The sequence below is a fragment of the Syngnathus floridae genome, chromosome 21 (genome assembly GCF_059516105.1).
Source record: "Syngnathus floridae isolate MCC-2025c chromosome 21, RoL_Sflo_1.0, whole genome shotgun sequence".
In the NCBI taxonomy this organism is placed as follows: domain Eukaryota; kingdom Metazoa; phylum Chordata; class Actinopteri; order Syngnathiformes; family Syngnathidae; genus Syngnathus; species Syngnathus floridae.
Window position 1 is genome coordinate 8,572,331 of NC_142433.1, and position 14,843 is coordinate 8,587,173.

The following is a 14,843-nucleotide window of genomic DNA, read 5'->3' on the forward strand; positions in this document are numbered from 1 at the left end:
TTATTTATTTATATAAAGGCCAGTCCACGAAAATATTTCTGACACGTAACCGGTCCGTGGCGCAAAAAAGGTTGGGGACCACTGATGTATACAATTTACAGAATGGTTTTGGGTTTAATATTTCATATTTGATGGATTTAATTTTGTTGTCTATTTTAGGTCTATGTGTAGACCTAAAATAGACATCTATTTTAGGTCATTCTATAGACCTAAAATAGACATCTAAATTAGGTCTACATATAGACCTAATATAGACGCCAATCAGGTTACAGAAATAACCTCACTTCACCCGGATGAATGGTCGTTTAAAACAAAGCAATGCAACCTCTGTTCATTATTTATACAACCTACACCTGGTTTAGGGTTTAATATTTCATATTTAATGGATTTACATTTGTCATCTATCCAGCCATCGATCCATCCATTTTCTTCCGCTTATCCAGGGTCGGGTTGCGGGGGCAGCAGCTTTAGGAGGGACTCCCAGACTTCCCTCTCCCCAGCCACTTCATCCAGCTCATCCCGGGGAATCCCAAGGGGTTCCCAGGCCAGCTGAGAGACATAGTCTCTCCAGCGCGTCTTCCTGGGTCGTCTACGGGGTCTCCTACCGGTGGGACATGCCCGGAACACCTCCCCAGGGAGGCGTCCAGAAGGCAGCCTGATGAGATGCCCGAGCCACCTCATCTGGCTCCTCTCAACGTGGAGGAGCAGCAGCTCTACTCCGAGTCCCTCCCGAATGACCAAGCCCCTCACCTTATCTCTAAGGGAGAGCCCGGACACCCTGCGGAGGAAACTCATTTCTGCCACTTGTATCTCGTTCTTTCGGTCACGACCCATAGCTGGTGACCATAGGTGAGGGTAGGAGCGTAGACCGACTAGTAAATTGAGAGCTTTGCCTTTTAGCTCAGCTTTCTCTTCACCACGACGGACCGGTACATTACTGCCGATGCTGCATCGATCCGCCTGTCGATCTCGCTCTCCATCCTGCCTTCACTTGTGAACAAGACCCCAAGATACTTGAACTCCTCCACTTGGGGCAGGATCTCATCCCCGATCCAGAGAGGGCATTCCACCTGTTTACGACCGAGGACCATGGACTCGGATTTGGAGGTGCTGACCTTCATCCAGACCGCTTCACACTCGGTTGTGAACCGCTCCAGTGAGCACTAGAGATCACGGTTTAAAAAAGCCAACAGCACCACGTCGTCTGCAAAAAGCAGAGACACAATGCTGAGGTCCCCAAACCGGACACCCTCAACGCCTTGGCTGCGCCTAGAAATTCTGTCCATAAAAGTTATGAACAGAATCGGTGACAAAGGGAAGCCCTCACTGGGAACGCATCCGACTTACGGACCAAACTCTGGCATCGGTGATACAGGGACCGAACCGCCCATATCAGTTGGCTCAGCGCCCCGTACTCCCGAAGCACCCGCCACAGAACTTCCCGAGGGACATGGTCCAACGCTCTCTCCAAGTCCACAAAACACATGTGGACTGGTTGAGCGAACTCCCATGCCCCCTCGAGGATCCTGCCGAGGGTGTAGAGCTGTTCCACGGCCAGGACGAAAGCCGCACTGTTCCTCCTGAATGCAAGGTTTGACCTCCCGATGGACCCTCCTCTCCAGCACCCTTGAATAGACCTTACCAGGGAGGCTGAGGAGTGTGATTACCCAGTAAGTGGAACACACCCTCCAGTTCCCCTTCTTGAAGAGGGGAACCACCACCCCAGTCTGCCAATCCAGAGGCACCGTCCCCGATGTCCACGTAATGCTGTAGAGGCGTGTCAGCCATGACAGCCCCACAACATCCAGGGCCTTTAAAAACTCTGGGCGGATCTCATCCACCCCCAGGGCCTTGCCCCCGAGGAGTTTTTTAACTACCTCAGTGACTTCAACCCCAGAGATTGGAGAGTCCGCCTCAGAGTCTCCAGGCCCTGATTCCACAATGGAAGGCGTCTAGGTGAAATTGAGGTCTTCAAAGTATTCTCCTCACCGACTCACGACATCCCGAGTCGAGGTCAGCAGCAAGCCATCTCCACTGTAAAAAGTGTTGATGGTGCACTGCTTCCCCTTCCTGAGACGCTGGATGGTGGACCAGAATTTCCTCGAAGCCGTCCGGAAGTCTTTCTCCATGGCCTTGCCAAACTCCTGCCACGCCCGGGTTTTTGCCTCAGCAACCGCCGGAGCCACGTTCCACTCGGCCATCCAGTACCTGTCAGCTGCCTCCGGAGTCCCACAGGCAAAAACGGCCCGATAGAACTCCTTCTTCAGCTTGACGGCATCCCTTACCGCCGGTGTCCACCAGCGGGTTCGGGGATTGCCGCCACGACAGGCACCAACCACCTACGGCCACAGCTCCGGTCGGCTGCCTCAACAATGGAGGCACGGAACATGGTCCACTCCGATTCAATGTCCCCGGTTTCCTCCGGGACATGGGAAAAGCTCTGCCGGAGTTGGGAGTTGAAGCTCTTCCTGACAGGGGATTCTGCCGGACGTTCCCAGCAGACCCTCACAGTACGTTTGGGCCTGCCAGGTCGGACCGGCATCTTCCCCCACCATCGGAGCCAACCCACCACCAGGTGGTGATCAGTTGACAACTCCACCCCTCTCTTCACCCGAGTTTCCAAAACATGCGGCCGCAAATCCGATGACACGACTACAAAGTCGATCATCGAACTGCAGCCCAGGGTGTTCTGGTGCCAAGTGCACACATGGACAACCTTATGTTTGAACACGGTGTTCATTATTGACAATCCGTGGGGGGCAATGAGTATACCCACACCTGCTCGACGCCTCTCACCGTGGGCAACTCCATCGTGGAAGAGAGTCCAGCCCCTCTCGAGAGGGCTTGTACCGGGACCCAAACTGTGTGTGGAGGCAAGTCCGACAATGTCTAGTCGGAACTTTTCTGCCTCGTACACCAGCTCGGGCTCCTTTCCAGCCAGAGAGGTGACATTCCATGTCCCAAGAGCCAGCTTCTGCAGCTGGGGATCTGACCGCCAAGGTCCCTGCCTTTGGCCGCCGCCCAGCTTACATTGCACCCGACCACTTTGGCCCCTCCCAGAGGTGGTGAGCCCATGGGAAGGGGGGCCCATGTTTCCTTTTCGGGCTGTGCCCGGCCGGGCCCCATGGGCGAAGGCCCGGCCACCAGACGCTCGCCTTCGAGCCCCGCCTCCAGAGGGGGGCCCCGGTGACCCGCGTCCGGGCGAGGGTAATCTGAGTCCATATATATTTTTCATCATAAGGTTTTTTTTTTTTAGCTGTGCTTTGTCTGGCCCCTCACCTAGGACCCTTTTGCCATGGGTGACCCTACCAGGGGCATGAAGCCCCAGACAAAATGTCTGAGGATCATTGGGACACGCAAACCCCTCCACCACGGTAAGGTGACAACTCACTGAGTCATCACCTTACCGTGGTGGAGGGGTTTGTTATCCATTTTAGGTCTAAATATAGACCTAATTTAGATGTCCATTTTAGGTCTATATATAGACCTAATTTAGACGTCTATTTTAGGTTTTTAAATGACCTAAAATAGACATCTATATCAAGTTACAGAAATAACCAATTCACGTACGGATCAATATGCTTGTTAAACACAAATCCAACTAATTTCTGTACATTATTTATACAACTCACAGCTGGTTGAGACTTTAAAATTTCGAAATATGCTCATATTTGATGTTTTTAATTTATACGTCTATTTTGGGTCTATACCGAGACCAATTGTAGACATCCAAATTAGGTCTATACATAGACCAGACGTCTAATAGACGTCTATGGCTGACAGGGAACAGTTTCAAGAATTTATTATTTCGCCTCGGAAGAGAAAAATACATCCTGGAGTTGTGCCTCTTGATGAGGAATTCAACGAAGATTCTAGCGCAGGGGTCAGCAACCTGCGGCTCCGGAGCCGCATGCGGCTTTTCAGCCTCCTTCAGCGGCTCCCTTTGGCCTTGACAAAAAAAAAAAAAAACGAACATAAATAAAGAGTGTTTCTTAAGTCATTTGTATTCAGTTTATTTTGTTGCTCAGTCATCTTGGAGTTTGAGTTGATACAATCCAATTTTTAAAAAGCTAGACCTATTTGTAATTCATAATTTGTCAACATCAACGTCAACATCCCGCGCCTTTACCAGCTGGCAGCTTTTAGAACGTGTGAACCCGTGAGAACCTGTGTGTGAAGTTGTGAACCCTGAATAGCCATGAAAAAAAAAAAAGGAAAGTTTCGGAAGAATATAGAGAGTTTAATTCAGCGTAGACTTATTTATTTGCATTCACCGGCAACGATGCTGGCTTACCTGTATACTTGATATGTATTGAGAAAATATCGAACAACAAAAAATGTAACATTGAAAGACATTTTCAAAACAAATACTTAGCATTCGCTGAAAAACACTCAACCGAGGCTGAGCGAAAGAGAGCAATTTCAGAACTGCTACGAAAAGCTGAAGTGGATCAGTTCTCCACAGTCAACTAGCACTGCTAGCTTTGTGGCAGCTCTGGAGATCGTAAAGAGGGGGAAGCCGTTCACAGATTGAGAGTATATGAAGGAGTCGTTCATGAAAATATCAGTATCAGAGCATCTATTCTCCGACTTTAAAAGCAAACGGGAAGTTATTCAGAAAATTAGAGAAATGCCTCTCTCCGCAAAGTGAGACGGGACCATTAAAATGGCAGAAAACATCAGCGGTAAGCAAATTGTTGACATCAATTCAGCTCAAGCATTTTCAATTGCCTGTGATAACTCAAGTGATGTAAACGATGTTGAACAGACAGCACTGTTATGCAGATATGTAAACTCTGATGGGCCGCAGGAAGATCTGATTGAACTCATACCACTAAAGGGCCAAACACAAGGGCAGGACATTTGTGATGCTGTTTTGAGTTGTCTCGAAGCGAAAGGAATAAACACCACTCAACTGGTGTCAGTGTCTACTGATGGGGCACCCAGCATGAGAGGAGTTCATAAGGGCTTTGTGAATTTGCTTCAAAAGTCACTGGATCAAGAGCTCATGACGTTTCACTGCATCCTCCAACAAGAAGCGCTGTCCGCACAAACTTTCCCCCCTTACTGTGTGGAAGTGATGAACCTTGTTATCAAGATAGTCAACAAAATAATTGCGAACGGGTTAAGCCACTGACAGTTTTGTTCATTGTTAGAAGAAGTCGACCATGCATATTCGGATCTCCTGCTGCACAACAAAGTCTGGTGGCTGTCTAGGGGAGAGCCCTGCACTGCAGCTCAACCTCCTTGAAGACACTGCCAGGACTATCGAGGGCACCTCCGACATCCATTTTTTCATTGATTTTCATATTATGTATTACTTGTGCCCTCTCTGCATCCATTACAACCTGGTGATCCTGAAAGGGGGATCCTTCCATCTGTGGTCCCTTCTCAAGGTTTCTTATTTTCCCCTGGCAGGTTTTTTTTGAGTTTTTCCTTGCCCTTTTGGGAGCTTAAGATCAGGGGATGCTTTGAGAATAATTGTCAATTTTGGCTATGTGAAGCCCTTTGAGACTGTTTGTGATTTAGGGCTATACAAATAAACTTGACCTGACTTGACTTGACTTGCTAAAACGCTTTGCTACCTGTCTGGAGCATGTGAAAACCTTCTTGGAAAGCAAAGGCCTCAGCTATCCTGAACTGGAAGACCTCGATTGGCTGAGTAAGTTCTACTTCATGGTGGATACGACAAGTCACTTGAACACGCTGAATAAAAATCTCCAAGGAAAGGGAAGCACAGCCCTGCAGATGCTGGAAGATGTTTTGGCATTTGAGCGCAAGATGACAGTGTTTGCAAGAGATGCACAAAAAGGTACGCTCTCTCACTTTCCCTCCCTAAGAGAGTTCAAAGAAGCGAACAATCAAATAAATTATGATTATTTCCACTGTGCCATCATTACAATGCAAGCTGCATTTGGAGAAAGATTCAGTGATTTCAGAAAGGAGAAGCTTACCCTCTCTTTCCCTGTCACACCGCTGGACATCGACCCATCCCTCCTGAACACAGTTGTATTCACCGGAGTAAGTAAGCCTGATCTAGAAATTGAACTGGCCGACATAGCGGATAAAGATTTATGGGTGAATAAGTTCAAATCACTGACGGCGGATATTGAAGAAGTCGCCCGTCAGAAGGCTACACTTGTTAAAGAGCACAAATGGAGTGATATGGAGAAACTCCCCCACCCCGACAAACTTGTTTTTAAAACATGGAGTGCCATTCCTGACATGTATATTAACACGAAAAAGTATGCATTCGGAGTCTTGTCCATCTTTGGCTCAACATACTTATGCGAGCAATTGTTCTCAAGCATGAACTTCATAAAGAACAAACACCGTTCTCGCCTCGTAGATGAGATCCTACAGGCCTGTATGAAGATCAAAGTCACATCCTACAGCCCTGACATAGGGAAGATCTGCAGTGAAGTTCAGACACAGAAGTCACATTAAACAGGTAAGAATTAAATATAATTTAATAAGCTATTACTTTTCCTGGGAAAAAAATCAGACTCCAAGCTGATGTAGATTTTTTTTGTATGTTCAGATGCTTCAGTTTATTGCTGGCTGAGCAAAAATCCAGAAGAGGACAGGAGAGCACTGACATGGACTTGTCAAGGACGGTCCTAATTTTATGTTTATTTTTAAAGCTCAGCTAAATGTTTTATTTTAAAGTGGGCTACTTTTTGTTGTATTCAGTGGTTATAACAGCTAAAATTAAAAAAAAGATGAGAACTTTTAAAAGTTTACAAGTTCTGTTATTTTGTAGGGCAGACGAGGGGGCAAAATGGCTCTTTTGATAATAAAGGTTGCAGACCCGTGTTCTAGCGTATGGATGATGCGTCCATTTCTCAAGCAATGCGGAACTTCTCAGCAAGCTTTGCAGCGCTCTTTGTGGCAGTGAAGCAAGCAAGCTGAGGTCTATTTGATGAGTGTGTGGCTATTATGTATTTCAAGGAGACATGTCATACAAAATCCACCTTTTGAGCTTTTATATACATTTTATTGAGCACCTGGAGTCCCCAGGATTGTGGAAAAATGTATTGCTTCCAGTTGCTGCACAGATATTTTATCATCTGTTTGAGGGATAATTTTTACTCCGTTCAATCTTATCCATTTTCTATTGCGTAATTTTAACTATTATGTCACAGTCTTTGGGGCAGCACTGCCAAACAAGGTAATGGGTGTGGCCAAACGGTTTTGCAAATCCGCCATCTTTATTACTCGGAACAACTTTTGTAGTCCAAACTCAAGGATGCCGAAGGTATAAGTCTAGAGATGTTCCATTGTTGGATGCATTAATCCACACAACAAGAAAATCACCCGGACTCCGCTGCCCTCTCTGCAGATTGTCCGCCACCATAGGGTCCACAGGAGAGTGGCGTCCATCCTTAAAGTCCCCACCCACCCCCGACATGGACTGTTCACACTTCTCCCCTCAGGTCAGAGGCACAGAAGTGTAAAACGTAAAACCTCCTGTTTCAAGAACTCTTTCTTCCCCACGACCATTAGACTCTTAAACATGTCTATTTTAGGTCTACACATAGACCTAAAATAGACGACAAAATTAAATCCATCAAATATGAAATATTAAACCCAAAATCATTCTGAAAATTGAATTGAATTCATTCGTTTCAAACAGGCAAACCACTCATAACCCAGAGATGAGAACGGCAAATGAAAAAAACACAGAAAAGTGGACGGGGTCTGGGGGCCACAGGGGGCCAGGGACCACAGCCCCCCCAATGGGGGCCGCAGTGTTCCAGGGGCCACAGGCCCCTATTGGGGGCCACAGGGCCCACAGGCTCCCATTGGGGGCCGCAGGGGGCTCAGGGGGCAAAGCTCCCTGGAAACTCCTGGATTTTGGCAGTATAGCAACCCTAAAACCATTAATTTCATCACTCAATTTCAACAGTTTTCTTAAAAAGATAATCCTGCTTGGTGGGCTACCAAGGTGAATATAATACATCAAAATAGCACAATCAATTCTGGAGTTTTTCCTTTTGATGAAAACTGTTACCGTATTTGCCGGTGTATTGGTCGACCTTTTTCGATCCAAAACCGACCGAAAAAAATCGACCTCGACTTATACACCGAGTCATAAAATTTAACTTCGTATTCATCGCTTCAAATGTGATGGTAACCAAGGCCGTTTCTCATGCATCTCATTGTGCGTTGCACTTAGAAAATTTGAACCGGGCGGCGTGCGCGAGTGCGCGGCCCGCTGGAAGTCGAATGAGGCGCCGCGACCACCTCCGCGGTGCTTATAAACAGCCGATCCGCTCGGCGGGGGCTATTTTCGGCCACTTGGCTCGTGCGCACGGCCTCCCGGATGTGCCGGGCGGGTGCGCGAGCTCGCCGGCCGCTGGAAGTCGAATGAGGCGCCGCGACCACCTCCGCGGTGCTTATAAACAGCCGATCCGCTCGGCGGGGGCTATTTTCGGCCACTTGGCTCGTGCGCACGGCCTCCCGGATGTGCCGGGCGGGTGCGCGAGCTCGCCGGCCGCTGGAAGTCGAATGAGGCGTCGCGACCACCTCCGCGGTGCTTATAAACAGCCGATCCGCTCGGCGGGGGCTATTTTCGGCCACTTGGCTCGTGCGCACGGCCTCCCGGATGTGCCGGGCGGGTGCGCGAGCTCGCCGGCCGCTGGAAGTCCAATGAGGCGCCGCGATCTCCTCCGCGGTGCTTATAAAGTGCCGATCCGCTCGGCTTGGAGCTATTTCCGGCCTCCCGTTGGTGCCGGGCGGCGTGCGCGAGCTCGCCGGCCACGATCTCCTCCGCGGTGCTTATAAACAGCCGCATGCGCACGGCCTCCCGGAATTTGAACACATTTCGTCAATAAATTTCGCATATTGAATTTTGAAGTTTAATACAATGCAACAATTGAGCTCGACTTATACAAAGGATATATCATAAAATCGTAAATTTCCGTCGAATTTTAGGGGGTCGACTTATACACCGAGTCGACCTGTACACCGGCAAATACGGTAATTTTTTCCAACTTCTATCTATCTATCTATCTATCTATCTATCTATCTATCTATCTATCTATCTATCTATCTATCTATCTATCTATCTATCTATCTATCTATCTATCTATCATTAACGATTTATTCTTTAACGATATCATGACAATAGCCTAACATTAGCTTACATGTAACATCATGTTAGGCCACATGCTTGTAAAAGTAAAAACGTGTCTTTGTGTGTGTGTGCGTGTGTGTGTGTGTGTGTGTTTTTATGTGCTCGTTAATGTTCGAAGCGCCGCGACCTCCATAGCTTATCACATCTTGTCAAAGAATGCAAAAAAACCTTCCCCGGGACATCTAATTTACGGATATGTTCCATCAGGCAGGTGGTTACGGACTGTGTTCCGAGTTGTAAGATGACGCTGCTCTTGAGCCATGCCCATCTGAAGCAGTTCCTGATCTCGTTTGACTTGTCTATTTCCCTCGTCTTTTTTCTCTAAAACTTTTGCCATGCTGGCTAAAACCTTTGCTAATTAGGCAAATGAGTAGGAAAATGATGTGACGGAAGTAGCGCCAAAATGCTGCCGAAAATAAGGCGGCTGTTGTCCCAGTACCCCCGCCCACATATGTAAAAACAATTTTCTCAACGGATCTACACGATTCACGAAAATGATACTCCCGACGGAAAAAAACACGAAAATCTGCGAATCCGCTGAAGATTCTCATCCCTGATAACCAATCAAATGAAGACAAATACACTCAAAAGCACAAGCAAGGTGAAAGTCGTTCAAACTATGACTCTGTACAAACAACAGATACAAACAGAAAAAAATCCACTGCACAAAATGGGCAGAGCCTACCTGTTTGAAAAGGAATGGGAAGTTGTATAAATTTATACACTATTGATATTTTACAGAAGTTCTGATGCTCTGTTTTAAACTTGTTAAATGGTTAACCATTGATCCGTGTGAAGTGTGGTTATTTCGGCAACCTGATATTAGGGCTATGGAATAACCTAAAATAGACGACAAAATTAAATCCATCAAATATGATCATATTCCAAAATATAAAACTCTGAACCAGCTGTAAGTTGTATAAATAATGTACAGAATTTTAAACAATCATTATTAATTTTAACCATACGTCTACTTGTAGATTGTCTGACTATGTGGGGGATTGAATTAAATACATTAGCTCAGGGGTCACCAACACGGTGCCCGTGAGGACCGCATTGTCACGGATCGGATGGTGACCAAATGCAGCTTGGACCAGGGTTTATTCAGCAAAACAAACTAAGGGTGTTTTCACACCTGGACCCTTTTGAAAGAACCAAAGTCAGGCCTCTTTAAGTGGACCAAAAAGTGGACCAAGAGGAAACAAACTCAGTTCTTTTTGTGTTCACATTGTGAGTGTATTTCAAAGAGGACCGAGTTCTCTTTCTGGTTCAGTTCAGCCTTGATGGGGCCTCAGTCCTCTTTCTGTTCACACTAGGTCCTCTAGAGCTCTCACACTCCCACTGCACTGCATTCTGGGTAGTTTTCAGTTGGAGCAAAATGTCTGCTGCTGTGCTTGCACTGGTGTGTTTTCTGGTGAAATTAGCGCACAAAACAAGTGAAAATAGAGTTACATATGAATACAAAAAGCATTTGAGGAAACTACAAAGAAGACTGGCATGGCGGAGAAGAACTTTGTTGCAACAAAAAATTATCAAACAACATCTGATTCTGGCAACATTTATGACACTTCAGCTTTCACCTGAAAGGTAGGCATGAATGAATGAATGAATGAATGAATGAATGAATGAATGAATGAATGAATGAATGAATGAATGAATGAATGAATGAATGGGGAGAAAGTGATGGGGGTTCAGAGGATAAGGGTGGAAACAGTGTGGAGAGAAACAGCTAGTGTACATGCTGGAGTGAAGTCCGACGGCGGCCGCAGAGCCGCTGGCGCCAGAAGCACTCCGATGGCAGCCGAGGGTCCGGCGTCGCGGGAGCGAAGTCTGATGGCGGCCGCGAAGCCCATGGCGCTGGAACATGCTCGGACGACAGACGTGGATCGGGCGTCGCAGCGGGTGCTGATGGTGGAGGGTTGGTCCAGGCGCTGGTCGCTGAAGTGGTCGGATCATTCTGTCAGGGATCGGATAGAGCAAGGCGACCAAATGCAGCTTGGACCAGGGTTTATTTAGAAAAACAAACTAATAGACTCGGCAAACTGACATGACTTAACGAAATAACAGAAGGACTAACCGACGTGACACGCATGAGTCGCCCGCAGAGCTTTTCTAAACTTAGCTCAAATAGCGGCACTTGTCAGTGAGCTGCATCATATATTTTACAGTCAAACCTGGGGGGGGGGGTGGGGGGGGGGGGGGGGGTCTTGAAACGGATTAATTTTTTTTCCATTATTTGTAATGGGAAAGATAGATTCGGAATTCGACCGATTCACTTCTCGAACCGCCTTCTGGAACGGATTGTAGTCGAAAACTAAGGTTTGACTGTATTTTTGCTATTCTTGTTAAAATCACACTTACATGTGAACTGGAAATGACAATAATAACAAATTGAGCAAATTGGCTATTTCAGAAGTGTGTGTCAAACTGGTAGCCTTTTGCCTTAATCAGTACCCAGGAAGTAGCTCTCGGTTTAAGAAAGGTTGGTGACCCCTGCATTAGATAGTGTGGTGTATTGTCTTTGTTGCTTCGCTGGTCTTCAAAAAATACTTGGTGGACGATGGCTGGCTCAGAGAAGGAACACTCCAGTGACACACGGCTGATTGGGAAAAGATTTTATTCAACCGATGTCAGAGTAGAGTTTCTCCAAATATTCGAGTTGCCCAAAAGCAGAGATGTTAGCAGCCCCTCCTACCTTCTTGTCTGCGAGGCCCCACATCTTTTATACCTGGCAAGACAACAGCTGCGGTTCGAGTCTCAGTCTACTGGTTGCTTTCGATGCCCCTAAAAGGGCATGTACTAGGCTCTGCCCTGGTCACCAACAAATGGTACCAACACATTACTGAAACTAAAGCCTCTCTGTCCAGCAAAAATAGGTTATGGTAGTCTCACTGCTGCTAGTTGACCATCTAAGGCAACATACAAAGACGTATGCAGTCCAAATTTTACCGCATTCCCCCCTTCGGGACTTTATAATTGTCCCGAAAACAGTCCAACAAGAGATGACATCGGTAAACATCCAAAAATCTTCCCCCAACCAAATTTTATGGTCACGTCTACAATTTGGCCTATAAATTCTCAGCCTAAATCACGTTCAAGGCATGCTACTTAAGGTTATTTTAACTAGGACAGCTCAAACTATATAGGTATCCAATTGCTCCCTGACAGCAATCTGAGGCCTCTCAGGAACCACAAGTAAAGAAAATTGAAGTCCACATTATCCAAATGACGATAACCACCCCCCCTGAGGTAATACCTCAACAACGTTGATAATTTGTGAAGTAAGGAATTTGGCGTGGTCCGTTAGAAGCCCCAAAAAGTTGCCGGCCCTCCCTCGAGAAAAAACCCTGCCAGTCTAATGACAAGGAAAAAGAGGGAGGCCCTTTCTAACATCCCCAGTGATTCCCTCCACCTGGCGTCAGCCAGGTACAAGGAGTCCTAGCACATATCACAATCCACAAAACAGTATGAGCTCTCAAAACAGTAAGGAAAAGAAATGACATGTCCACCGACCGCTAAACAGTCAAACTGCATCGTCATAATGTTAATATGTGACGAGGTAAACGAATGAGATAAAGTAATGCAGCATGTAGTTATTAGATAAAGTAATGAAGGATATAATATTGACGCAATATCACAGCATACTGCAACGTTGAAGCGCCCTCAGTGTTGCCCTCCTTGCATATGTAAGTGACTGCCGATGCAAAGTCCAGTCCACTGAATGCTCAGTAGTGAATTGCGCCGGGATCACTGCCCAGGGCCTGCTGTCCATCCACAATCTTTATGTCCACTTCACCGTCCTCAGAGTCCCTTTCCAGGCCCCGGTCAGCGTCCAGGGGTTCTGCAATAATTGAGAGCCACTGCCAGGATTGAACGATGACAACAGCACAAAACCTTGAGTTGCAATGGAAAAAGCAGCAATGCCCAACGTAGGCCGGAAGTCCTCCCGGCCCCCTTCGGTCACCCCTAGTAGACGACATCTCCATAACCAGTTGTCAGCAAACAAAATCTTCTCCTTTGGGGTTGATTGGGGCACAGGGATGACTGGTAGCTCAGTGCTCAGTGGAACCTCCGAGCGCTCCCGGCATCTACTCCTATGATCCAGAGGCCCACGTGATCCTTGAAACAAACAAACAAACAAACAAACAAACAAACAAACAAACAAACAAACAAACAAACAAACAAACAAACAACACTCCCCCCAGGAGTTATGAATTTTATCCCCCTTATTTCTCGTCGTGCTGTCAGTCTTGCAAGATCCCTCCTGTTGCAGAGTAACTTCTACTTGTTCAAGTTAGCCTTTCCTGCTGCAGCTGTCACTGTCTGAAGTCCTGTCAATCACGTCTCGGCAATCACTCTTTCCCAGTCCAAATACTAATTTTCACTCCGAATTTCCTCTTTGATTTAACTTTTTCTCAGTATTGTCAAATGGGACCCAGTCCCATCAGTTTTGTTCAACCAATTTGTCTATGTACATTATCTTTGTCTCCCCTTCAAGTCACTTCACTTTTCAAATCAGTCCATCTTTTGAAGCAATGGACCTGTAATCTTCCCTAAATGATTTAACTATTCAACTCTTTTCAATACTTGTTATGCAAATTAATTCTCTTAACATGTATTCTTAAATACTTTCCCTTTAATAGCAGCTTTAATGCATTCATATGTTAAGAAATGTTCCCTATTCTTTGTTTCTGGTCCAGTTTCCTATTTTATTTAATTACCTTCCGAACATTTGTTGTCTATTGTGCCGCAGTCTAATCCCTATTAGCTGTATGATTTGTCATCATTCGTGATTTTCCGTTGAAACACCATAACCGTTACTGTCGTTGGATTGTTACCACGCTTTGCATCCATTCCATTCAAGATTGTTGTCTCCCATTAACTCCTTTCCTTTCGAGATGCTTCTTCTGCTCCTTCCATCACTGCCTGTTGAATTCTGGCACGTCCTGTTAAAGCCTAAAAAAATAAGTGAATCCAAAAAAACATTGAATGTCACAATTAAATTTTATATATCCTTACTCATTCAAATGTAACCCCACCCCCTTTTGACACATTCCCCCAATGTGTCATTAGGCATTCAAAAAGGAACCGGCAAAATGTCCTACCACATCATCATATGCCTTGCAGCCAGCCCTGTCGAACTTTTCACTCATCCAGGACTGTCATCCCCAAGTTCCTGAAAATTGACTGTCCACCCCACATTCGGCAACACAAACAAAAATCATCGCACCCCTGCCAGTGAGCATACAGCCCTGCTGACAGCGGACGTACTCACAAAAGCTACACAGGCATCGAGTATCAAAATAAAAATAGACACACAATGAATCATAGCGATTCTGTCCTGAAAATCATCAATCACTCATCAATCATTGACAAAGTCATCATAAAAATCAAAGGGGTATTTTCACGTGAATTCAACATAAACTCTCCAAGACTGCAATCGACAACCTGCAAAATTAATACAAGTTATAAAACACCCGGCAATCTGCTCCTTGGCTGGGGGTTGATGCTGCAATAAGTCAAGTGATGCACAAAAACAAAGCCAAGCTCGCTCTTGCCACAAGCAAGCTTAAGTTTCAAATGTTTGGTTGTCATCCACATAGTGCGTCACCCTGTCGGGTGAGTCCAGGTTTGTCACGTCATACGTCCATCGTCCTAGTGTTTGATATTAGTCCTGTCTTGTCCATCCGTGTTGCTGAAATGG